The sequence below is a fragment of the Danio rerio genome, chromosome 5 (assembly GCF_052040795.2).
Source record: "Danio rerio strain M-AB ecotype USA chromosome 5, GRCz13ab, whole genome shotgun sequence".
Lineage (NCBI taxonomy): Eukaryota > Metazoa > Chordata > Actinopteri > Cypriniformes > Danionidae > Danio > Danio rerio.
In genome coordinates, this window is record NC_141025.1 from 31,957,501 (window position 1) to 31,969,541 (window position 12,041).

General features: G+C 33.9%; 1 long non-coding RNA gene across 4 annotated transcripts in view; it reads left to right on the top strand.

Moving 5' to 3' along the window:
- The window catches only part of LOC147844013 (uncharacterized), a 187,318-nt gene that overhangs the window by 165,190 nt on the left and 10,087 nt on the right, over positions 1-12,041 (top strand). For 2 of the 4 annotated variants that reach the window (XR_015491298.1, XR_015491299.1), the window contains 2 exons: positions 5,621-5,690; positions 6,864-8,129. The exons of the other annotated variants lie outside the window; for them this stretch is intronic. This is a non-coding gene — a long non-coding RNA (uncharacterized LOC147844013). Of the gene's footprint in view, positions 1-5,620; positions 5,691-6,863; positions 8,130-12,041 lie in introns of those variants that run through there. 4 annotated transcript variants of the gene reach the window in all.

Here is a 12,041-nt window from a genome sequence, read left to right on the forward strand (position 1 = left end):
GATTAAGAGCCTGACCTCAGGTCTGGTCTCATTCTTTTGGGTTTATGCTTTTTATCTGTTTTGAGATAAATGTGTACAAAATATAGAACATGCACTGAAAGTGAACTAAACTGGCAAATTGTAAACTGACAATTAAAGGCAAACACTCTGTGGTGAATTATATGGAATGAGAAATTTGCACAGCAAAAAACAGCATCTTTCCATTAAGTTGTCATTGTAAAAAGGCTTTATAGTCCTGCTCAGCAATCAGCACAAGACTGAGACTTGTGAATGTTCTTAGGATGCAGTTCTTTTTAGTGAATCACATTTTAAGTTGTCACATTTCTATAGCACTTTATGCAAAACAGATTGCGTCAAAGCAGCTTTAAGGATACAATTAAGGATTCAAATCAGTTTAGTAAGCCCACAAGGAATCTGCGCGCACAGATTTCCGCAGATTTTGAGCCCATCATTAATTCTGCTTATTTACGTAAATTTGTGTAATATCTATATTTATTCAGTTTTTAAATTAATTACAGTGACATTATTGACTAATATGAAAATGTTCATCTGATTTATGTACAATGCAGTGTGTACAGTAATATTTTCTGTCTTTTAGTAGAGATATTATATGAGAGTCTTGCTTTGTTTACCAAATAAAGTGAATCTGGTTGGATTTGCATTTTAAACATTAAATAAAAGTTAAAAATGTATTACCTTTTATTTCATATATTAAGGTTTTAGTTCTGATACTCCCAAAATAATTTCGCAGAAATCCGCAAAAAACGTCCACAGATTCCGTCTGGCCCTAGTTATAAGTAATAGATTAATTCAGCAACGAGCAAACATCAATGGTGTTTTCCAGTTTCCAGTGTTAAATCAATTAATCTCAAGACCAATGTCAATGTTACAGGATGTGATTCAACTAATAGGTATTCAAATAATTGACTTGAAATAAATAAGCCAGTTCTTTAATGAAATATTAAAAATAGTGTAATTTGTTTGGATTGCCTGACAAATGATTGAACTCAATTCATGGCTGTGGGTATGTATGTGTATTATCTCACTGAACGGATCAAAGTTGTTTAGTTTCAGTAAACTTATTAATTAATAAATGAACATATGTTCCTTTGTTTTGTATGTCCCAGTGCAACATCATATTATAAACAAAATCCTTATCCCTTTAAATGCCCCACCAAGAAAAAAAAAATGTATAGCATTTCATTCATTCATTCATTTTCTTGTCGGCTTAGTCCCTTTATTAATCCGGGGTCGCTACAGCGGAATGAACCACCAACTTATCCAGCAAGTTTTTACGCAGCAGATGCCCTTCCAGCCGCAACCCATCTCTGGGAAACGTCCACACACACATTCACACACACACTCATACACTACAGACAATTTAGCCTACCCAATTCACCTGTACCACATGTCTTTGGACTGTGGGGGAAACCGGAGCACCCGGATGAAACCCACTGGATAGCATTTTTTAACTCCTAATGTCGCTAGTTAACACACTCAATGAATTTTTTTTTAACACATCCCATAATTTCTATAATATTAACCTCTATCAAATGGTTGATATGTCGGTTTATGGTAAACATACCAAAATTAATACTATAAAAAATCTGAACATAAGAAGTCTAAAACCAATTTATTAAAAAAAAAGCAATATCAAAATAAAACATTTTGAATGCTAAATCACCTTTTTTTTTTTTTAAATATGCTATAAAATACTTCAGTTTCTCATTTAACATGTTTTCTTGTTTGTTTGTGTGGTGGAAATTCATTTTATTTATCTTTTTTTAATTTGATATACTAATTTGTTGTAATTTTAAAGGTCTGTTCTTTAATTCTTCCATGGATTGTTTAAGTTAGACTAAAGTGACCAATACTAATATCTGTTTATCACCAGACAAGATCTGAATAAGTACATGGTGGATTAACAAGCTACATGTTTGTTTGGGAGGTAAGACTGAAATATAGATGGTTAAAAATTAAGTTTGAGCGCTGATGTAACTCTGATTTATCCAGTATGTCACTGATGACCTTGCGGGTATTACAAACTAGATAAAAAGAGAACTCACCCTGTTTCTGCATCTCACTCTCTGCAGAAACTGTTGTTAATGTATGATCGTGTGACCTTCTTTGCAAAGAATAAAAATTTTAAAAGACACTTTGGATAAGAATTTGTCTTCTTGACCACTGAGAGAGAGTCCTTAAAGAAAATTGCCACTACAGTTTGTTTTTACAATAAAACCAAAATCAAGTGTAATAGTGCAACAGGATTATGTCTGCTTGATTGTTTTGTAAACCAACAATGCTATGTGTGTCAACCATTATTTTAAACAGTCACTCTTTAAATGACTTTAACAGTCATCATTTAAACAGTCAAAATAGGGTTAACCATTTGGTGGAGCAGGCAGTTAAAAGGTTAAACTTTATTTTAACACAACAAACCTTTTCCCATCCATATATACCAAAATACTTGGAATTTGTGATTTCCTATTAGGAATTTTGTCAAAGCAAATAATTCAATTAAACAAGAACAACTCTTCGTTCTGAGAACGTTTTCTAAGCTGCATCCACACAGTGGTAATTGGCATTCATGTACTGAGGACTGATCTAAAACCAGTGCTCTTAAATAAATCCATACAGATCTATACAGTTCTTTAACAGACTGTAAGCAACCCAATCAACACGTTTACAACAGGTCCTAGAGTAGCAGTAGACAAAACTAGCACATACACACAGCAGAGGTGAAAATAGCTCACTGCAAAACACTGAATATATTGTTCTTTCTGGACTATTCACATGTCTGTATTTTGACACTATTGCACAAATGAATTACTCAAAAAGACCAAGAATGTGCTTTAAAAAAGTAAACATGGGTCTGCTTCCATAGCTTTGTTGTTAATGCGTAGACACATGGCGCTGTGCTCACAGCGAGTTGAGTTCGATTCCCTGCTTAGTCCTACGCTGATCCTTCTCCTCTCTCTGCTCCCCACAATCCTGTCTATAATCTCCATCATCCTATAAGTTTAAAGGTGAAACCTCCTAAAATAGAAAAAGTAAATAGGCTCCGATTTTAATTTCTCATTGACCATTTCAAAATGTGAAGAATTTAGTTTGTCACATGTGCCAGGGAAAACAAACTGTACGACACGTCCTGTGCCATTTTCAGAAGTTATAAAAATAGATAATACTGATATTGGCAATGGCATAAGTCCATCCATGACGTCTGCTGTGAACAGACAGGACAGTGCGATGAGTCAGTATTATGAAGGCACATTAGTAATCGAGTGCGTGAGGAGGCCCTATGTGATGTCATTGACCCCTCCGGCCGAGGGTGATAAGACAGGGTGTGGCCTCTTCCTCCCTGACACGAGAGACGCCGATAACAAGTCTTTCATCCTGTGCCATCTTTGGTCTATCTAGCTGAACACAGTAGCTTTAGACTAGTGTGAGAGAAAGTGTGAAGGTTGGCCTCTACGACTCAGGGCTGGGGAAGAAAACATATTAGCTATACTACAAGAAAGAAACAATTATTTACGTTTACATACTTTACATGACAGATGAAACACCAAAATGTATACTTGTTATGGTGTCTAGTGCAGGGGTTCCCAAACTTTTCAGCCCATGACCCCTAAAATAACAATGACAGTGACTCATGACCCCAATATCCTCTGAGGTGGTTATGAATATATAAACTTTTCACACAACGGCGCATACATACCAATAGGCCCAAGTCTATTCATCATTTAATTTTTAAGAACACCACTGTTCTCTGTTGTGCCTGTATTTATTTTTAGTGTACATAAGTGCTGTAAAGTTGTTAGAGGGTTTAACCTGGTGCCATAAAATCAATGTGCTCTGTCTTTAATGCAACGTAATCACCCCAGGGGTCACAAAAAACTTGAAAGTCTGATGGCTGTATTTGCATGTTTTCTTAATATAACTATATTAACTATTTTTTATCTTTTGTAGGTTATGGATAAAATATGGTAATTCTAACAGTTTAATAAAATGAATCTGATTTTTGTAAAACACCATTATTGTCCTGCAACCTCCCCTGGGGGTCCCGACTCCCACTTTGAGAACCACTGGTCTAGTAACTAGTAACATACGGTTTACTTACTGCCAGTAGTTTACCAGTAACATACTGTAAATCAACTACAGCAAAAAAAAACTGAATTCACATTTAGAGCACTATTAACATGCGGTAATTCTCACTATTCAACTTTAAAGTACACTGTATAACTGTCCTAAAGTAAAAAACAGTTCATATTACAGTTAAATACTGTGTAAATTACATAAATCATTAACAGTGTATTTTAAAGCATTCATTTAGCATGAGCCAATAAGTTATCAGAGTGTTCAGCAATACATTTGAAATAGAGGGTCATGTAAGTGTTCTTCGTGACTTTCAAAACCTTACTTAACTTTATAGTGAACACAAGCAGTTAACTTGTGCAATAGAAATATTCATTCTTGTCCAGTGTGGGTTTTTTTTCCAAAAGTTTTGAGCGATTCAAATTTCGTTAAACTTGTTAAAATAGAGTTTTATGTATTTTTAAAAGCCCTCAGACAAGCACTTTTCTTGTTCTGTATATATTTCTTTTCAGAATCTGAAACAATAGCTATGTTTCCATCCAAAGAGGTGAATTAAATTTATATGCAAAACAAGAATATCGCATAAAAGATATGCAAATAAAGCAGCGTTTACGTCCAGTGAGTCAAAGAAAACAAAATCATCCCTTTCTGATTAACTGGTGCCAAATATCAGCAGTAAAAATGGAATTTGCTTCTGTATGAGAAGCTGCGGGAATCTTTTTTCATTTAATAAATGACTTGCTTCTCAGAAGACAAATGCCAACATACAATAAACGCATGGTGGTGTTTGAAGGTTTGAGACGTGGAGCACAAACATTATTGATTCTGGAGGTGATTAATAATATAATAACACTAATTCTGAAAGCTTTAAGACGTTTCAGATTGACCAAAACAACATTTCAGTTATTTTACAATGTGCTCAGCCTGCTGGTTTGTCCATTCACACTCATTTTTACCATCACATGATCTCTTATAACAAAATCACATAACCTTTTTAATGCACATACTGCAATTTGTTCAATTTGTTCATACTGCAATTTGTTCACCATTACATGATCTCTTATAACAAAATCACATAACCTTTTTAATGCACACACTGCAATTTGTTCGGTTAAAGTGTTTCCATTGTAATTTATGCACATTTTTTAATGGAATAAAATGTCTATACTACTCAGTTATGCGCTTACATTTTTATGCCCATTTTCAAAACCCATGCGCATCTTGCCATTTCTATCATATAAAATGCACATATAAATAGGTGGATGAAAACATAGACAATAGCTGGATTCTGTGCTAATACTGTACCTTGTGGAGAAAGTAAGTAGTCTAAAAACAGTTCAAAGTGCAAGTGCACATAACTCCTCTGGTTTTCACTGACCCGCTAGGAGCAGTATTTTAAACCCAACTTGGAAGCCAGAGTTACACTCTAAACATGTATGCTAAAGACAACGGACTCTTAGAATGTTTACTTGCACTACTCTCAGCTGGCCTCTGTTTCACTCACCCCCTTAAACATCTCCCCATCCAGGTCATGGCACCAATGTCCAGTTCTGCTTAACACTCTCTGAGCTGGACTCTGGCAAATCTCCCCGTGGGAGGTGAACACACTAACAAGGACACTAAAGATTGCAACCTCTCGCATCTGTCACTAGTGTGTATCTTGGACAGTTTACTCGCATATTTCTCATTAGATGGCCTGCATTACACTAACCCACTTTAACCTCACCATCGTCCTGGTCATGGCACCAATGTAATCCCTCTGGTTTAACTTGACCTGAACTCAAACCTGCCGATTCTCCCTTGAGAAGTGAGTGCCCTAACAAGGACACTAAAGGGTGCAACCTCTAGCATCTGTCACCAGTGCATATCTTGAACAGTTTGCTCACATAACTCTCACTAATTGACCTGTATTACACTAACCCACTAGTCCACACTAACCCACTTAAACAACACCAATGTAATCCCTTCAGTTCTTCACAACCCACTCTGAGCTAATCTCAAACCTGGCAATTCTCTCATGGGAGGCGAACACACTAACAAGTACACTAAAAACTGCAGCCTCCAGCATCTGTCACTAGTGCATGTCTTGAACAGTTTGCCTCCAAGAGAACTCTCACAAGTTGACCTGTACAACACTAACCCACATAAACCTCTCTTTCATCCGGGTCATGGCACCAATATAATCCCTCTGGTTCTGCACAACTCACTCTGAGCTGATCTCAAACCTAGTGATTCTGCCATCGGAGGGTTTCTAACAAGGCATGTCTCAAAATAGGCAATCTTTGAGGAGAGCCATGTAAATAATGTCAAATAACATGGCTAATTTTAATTAGTTATTGCACCAGTACGACCCAGCATGAAGCTACATAGCCTTCAGCAGCTCTGCAAAATGCAATTCAACAATAATTACAGCACTGTAATGCAGAAGTTTTGTTATGAAGGCCATAGCATCATCATATTTCTACATATGCAATGCTAAGGGCATTTTAATAAACAGCACAGCACATATACCACAAAAATAAAGCACACCCAAAGTACACCCGGAGATTTCCAGTAAAGCGCTTTGTTCTGTTGTTTTATTAGGATGTCAGATAAAGCGATGAACATCAATAATTTATTATTTAGGAAAGAATGAGCGTAGGATATTATGCGTGCCACATTGCATGCCTATTATGTATGTTTTTTATGAAAACCAGGCCTAAGAAAACACTGACCATGACCATTTTCTCCCTCTCTCTCTCTCTCTCTCTCTCTCTCTCTCTCTCGGTTAGGCTTACCAAAACACTTCTCATTGATCGCCCTGTAAATTTATTAGCCATTGTGACAGCTTCCTGCCAGGTTCAGCAGGCGATCAGGGGAAACACGCAAGTGGTCAGATAAAGCGAGGGCACACAATGCCTATTGTGTCCTAATTGCGGGTCAAACTATTACCCGAATGGAATGTTTTCCAGGTATGCATGTACGTTTGCGTCTATGAATGTCCATGTTTGGTTATGCATGTACCTCCTGCTGAAGAATGAAGATTGTCGCTAGAAAGCCTTTAAAAATTCCAACCGCAAGGTCAGAAAAACAAGAGAGCACGGACAAGAAGAACAAAGGAAATGGATTCTGGCCAAAGGCAAACAAACGGGCGACAATGGCTTTAAATGAATTACCTTGACCTTCTGCGGTCAATAGCACTCCGAGTTTAAGTTCAGCATTTTTAGGAAAGTATTTGAAAGGGTGTGCTCTCGCTGGACTTCTGGTTACAGAAATGAAAAACAATAATATCTGTCCTTCTGATACTGCCAAACGGCACCATTACAAGAATATCTCGACATCTATTATTCGTAATTTTAAACCCTGGGAATGAGTTTTAAGTAGAGTTCATTCAGATCTATTTGTATAAGTGTTGACAAACTTTCTGTGCAACTGTAGCAAGTGTCTCAGTTGATGTTCGGAGGTCAGCATTTAAGTGTCTGCATTATTTTTATAGATCTATTTAATGGTTTATACAACACATATCTGAGGGGTTGTTGGCTTAATGTGTGTCAGAGCTTGTTTAAGTAAATGAAACTAAGTTTAACTGGATATTTTAAAAACAGACATAGAATACACAGATGAACACATTTTGGCTAAAATAGGACTGGCCTTTGGTTTCCCAGCCCATAACCTAAAAGGATACATTTTATGCCTCTTTTTACAACATAAGTCTCTGATGTCCCTAGATTGAGTATGTGAAGTTTCAGCTCAAAATACTGCACAAATATTTTTTATAACTCTTTGAATTTGCTCCTTGTAGGCTTTGATCCAAATTAAGTCATTTAAAATTGAAATAAGGGGGAAAATGTAGCTAATCACTATCGGGTTTTTTGAGATGGACAGAAATTAACCCCACACTGGAAAGAGATTGAAATACATTTAGATGCCATTTTTGAAGTAGAGATTGCCTACACCTGCGAATCCAAATATTTAGGTATTATAAATTTAGATGGTTGGATTATTAAAGACAAGAAACGGCTATTTATTCTTCCGGCAGCTAATAAAAAAGTAATTACAAAAAAAAAAGATTAAAATAAAAGTCACCTACAGTTGAAGAATGGATTGATACATTGCACATTTTATATATATATATATATATATATATATATATATATATATATATATATATATATATATATATATATATATATATATATATATATATGTGTGTGTGTGTGTGTGTGTGTGTGTGTGTGTGTGTGTCATCTTTTTCATTAAGAACACAGACTGAATAGTTTTATCTAATTTGGAGTAAATGGATTGAGTATATTTCACCAATATGCCCTGAATTTTCTTGAATTGTAACTTTTAAATTTAATGTCATGTGTCTATATATATATATATATATATATATATATATATATATATATATATATATATATATATATATATATATATATATATATATATCTTATATGTATATCTTTTCTTCTTTAAAGGCAATTTATAGTTGCTTTTGTTGTTGTTGAAGGGAAGAAAATACAAAGCATGTGCAAGATCTGTAAGTCTCTTTCTGTACGAGAGATTATGATAAGTTATATATGTATTTTCTTTTGGAAACTCAATTTTTTAAAAATTCAAATGAGATTATGCTTTTAAAAAGAGGGTGGAGCTACAAATGCCTATGCATCAGCATAGTGGCAGATTCAAAAAAGGACCAACGTCATCTCTGTTAAAAAAGTGAAAATATGGAGAATACAGTGTGCATTTGTGCATCCTAATATATTTATAATCTATGATGACTCCTAGTTGCTGACATTATCTTCAGCATGTATGGCATGTTGACTGCTACAACTGTCCTGGAATCTGGTTAGATGGTAAACTGACATTTGAAAACCAGGATTGGTTTTGTTTACAGAAACAAATCTTCTTTTACGCACTTTTCAAAGCAGCATTTGGTCAAATTAACAGTATTATTATTACCAATTTTGGATTATGGGAATTTAATTTACAGATCATCTTTAAAAACTCTCCTTCACAAACTGGATGTTATTCTCCATGCAGCAATTCGCTTTGTTACTGATGCGCCATTTAATACTTATCACTGTCAGCTGTATTCTTTGTTGAATTTCTGTTAATTTGCAAAACTCTTATTGGGAAAACTCCACTATGTTTATAGACACTTTTTAAAGGGTCACAAAAACTCCTAAACATATTTTTTTTGATGTTGACAGACATATATATACTGTTGAAGTCAGAATTATTAGCCCCCTGTTTATTTTTCCCCCAATTTCTGTTTAACAGAGAGATTTCAACATATCAACACATTTCTAATCTTAATAGTTTTTATAACTCATTTCTAATAACTGATTTATTTTATCCTTGTCATGATGACAGTAAATAATAAAATAGACTAGATATTTTTAAGGACACTTCTATACAGCTTAAAGTGACATTTAAAGGCTTAACTAGGTAAATTGGGTTAACTAGGAAGGTAAGGGTAAGCAAGTTAGTGTAACGGTGGTTTGTTCTGTAGATTATCGAAAAAATATAGCTAAAAGGTACTAATAATTTTGTCCTTAAAATGGTGTTCAATTTTTTTTTAGAGAAAATTAGTTTTTTGAAATTTTGAAGCAACGTCACAGCGATGAGGTCATTGCGTAAATTCCAATGTGGTGATTGACCGTCAGCACTAGCCAGTACAAAGTGACGTCATTGAGTTTTCAGCATGTCTGTATTCATTTGAACCAATCAGCTCTATTATGAATGAGACGCAACTTCATTAATATGCATTAGATAGCTTTGTCACTTTTTAGCTGTTACAAAGTTCAGAAAATGTGTCGAAATCTGTGCTCTAGTAATTTTTTATTTAACCTTTGTATACCCAAAGTTCGCACTTCATTTGGTCGCTACTCTTTTCAGTTTTCTGCTGCTTATGCTTTGAATTATCTGCAGTAGACCTTAAAGCTCAACACTTTCATTCCACTATCATCCTTTTAAAAATTCAGTCCCGTTAATAGTACAAGATCACTGTGCTTGTTTGTAGTTTTCCCTTGGTTCTATTTGTTATTATTTGCAATTGTGAAATTGTTATTGTATTGTGCCCCGCTGCTTTGTACTGTATATGCTTTTTATGTTGCCTTATGGAGAGGTTGTTATTGTGAATGAGAATCAGTTTTCAATTGACTTACCTGGATAAATAAAGGTTATTAAGACAATTTTAATGGTGGATGGCTGCGTCTCACTTAGGGCTGTTTATGCTAATGAAGTATAGATCATCAGTAATGGGCCCAGATGGTACTAAGAGAAAATGTCAATCAAAGTGTTTCTACAGATGTTTTATGATGTGTGGTTGTGATAAATATAATTAACTTATTTTTTTATCATTAGAGACTGGCTATATTCACAAACTGATGTCACACAACTGTTTAAACCTTTTATAGAAGTAATTTTTGCATAATAGGTCCTCTTTAATGGACAGTATGTGCTGAGGCTCATATAGACTTTACGCATCTTATCACACATCAGCAAGTTATTCAGCAGCACCACTAAACCAATAATCAATAATGATCATCCTGACTGTACTGGAGACATGATAAGCTTTGTACCTGTAGCTCATGATGACACAGCACAGTACAGGATTTAGCTCAGATATGAAATAGATTTTTAATTATCTTTATCAGTTGAGCTAATGAGTGTCTTTTAGGACCCCAAAGGTAAATATCTCAGGGTCAGCAGTAATGACACATGTGCACTTTTGTGTTTTTGTGCCCATTTAGAATGACACCTATTTGGTATGCTTGATAAACTATTATTTAACTTTAGATTAACTTTAAATGAAAATGATCTACACTGTAAAAAATATATGTTAATTTACTGTTTCCGTATTTTGTGTTTTCTGTCGTGAATTGCATTATGGGACCTTGATCTACGGTTTAACAAAATTATTACTTTTATTGACATTTTAGTAGTTTGAAAAAACAAATCTATAAGAATAAAGAAGTCTGTAAAATAACCAAAAATCACTTTCAAAAAATTTTTTTTGATCACTTTCAACTTTATATTAAAAATGTTAATAAAAGTCACTTTTTCAAACTTTTCAAGGTTACAAGTTGTTGAAAGAAAGATCAAGGTCCTGTATCGCAACTCAAAAGCATAAACAAGGCGAAATTAAAAATTAAAACACAAATCAGAAAATACATAAAAATGCTAATTTACATATATTTTTACAGTTATAAAATACTTTATTCTTTGTTAAAATTACGGTTTTGAGGATTGGTCTTAATTTTCAATTCACTATAGAATTTTTGTTTATTATATAATTCCAAAACAAAATTGTATTTAAAAATACACAACTTTGGTAGTCACAACTTTTAGTAGTATCAAAGAGCTTAGGTGATTCTGTGCTCTTTGGTAGTAGTAGTAGCCTATATTAGATTGCAGAATATTATACTTTATTTTACATATATTTTTACATTTTTATTAATGGTAATTTCAGCATTTGTATTATCATTAATAAAGTCAGTTGTTTATTTAAATAGTTATTTCACTGTGAATTATTGAACATTCATAATTAGATTTTTAATATTATAAATATTTATTTTTACTAATGTGAACATAGAATATACTTATTACTATGATTTGTTCATGTAATGCATTAATTCAATGTTAACCAATCACAATAGTGACAATGTTGGCAACCCATAAAAATATATTATGATTTAAATATGTTTGCTCTCATTGTTTAGATAGACCTCAAATTTCGATTACAGCTCTGTAATATATAATCCATACCCTGTAAAAATTATATTCAACTTTACAAGAAAATATTTAGCTTTTTCAAATTATTTTTGCATTGTTGTTGCTATTTCATAGTTACTGTTTTGTAGAATTTAATTTGTATCAAGTTTTAAGTGAAATTTTCATTTAGTCCCTTTATTAATCTGGGGTCGCCACAGTGGAATGAACCGCCAACTTACTTATCCAGC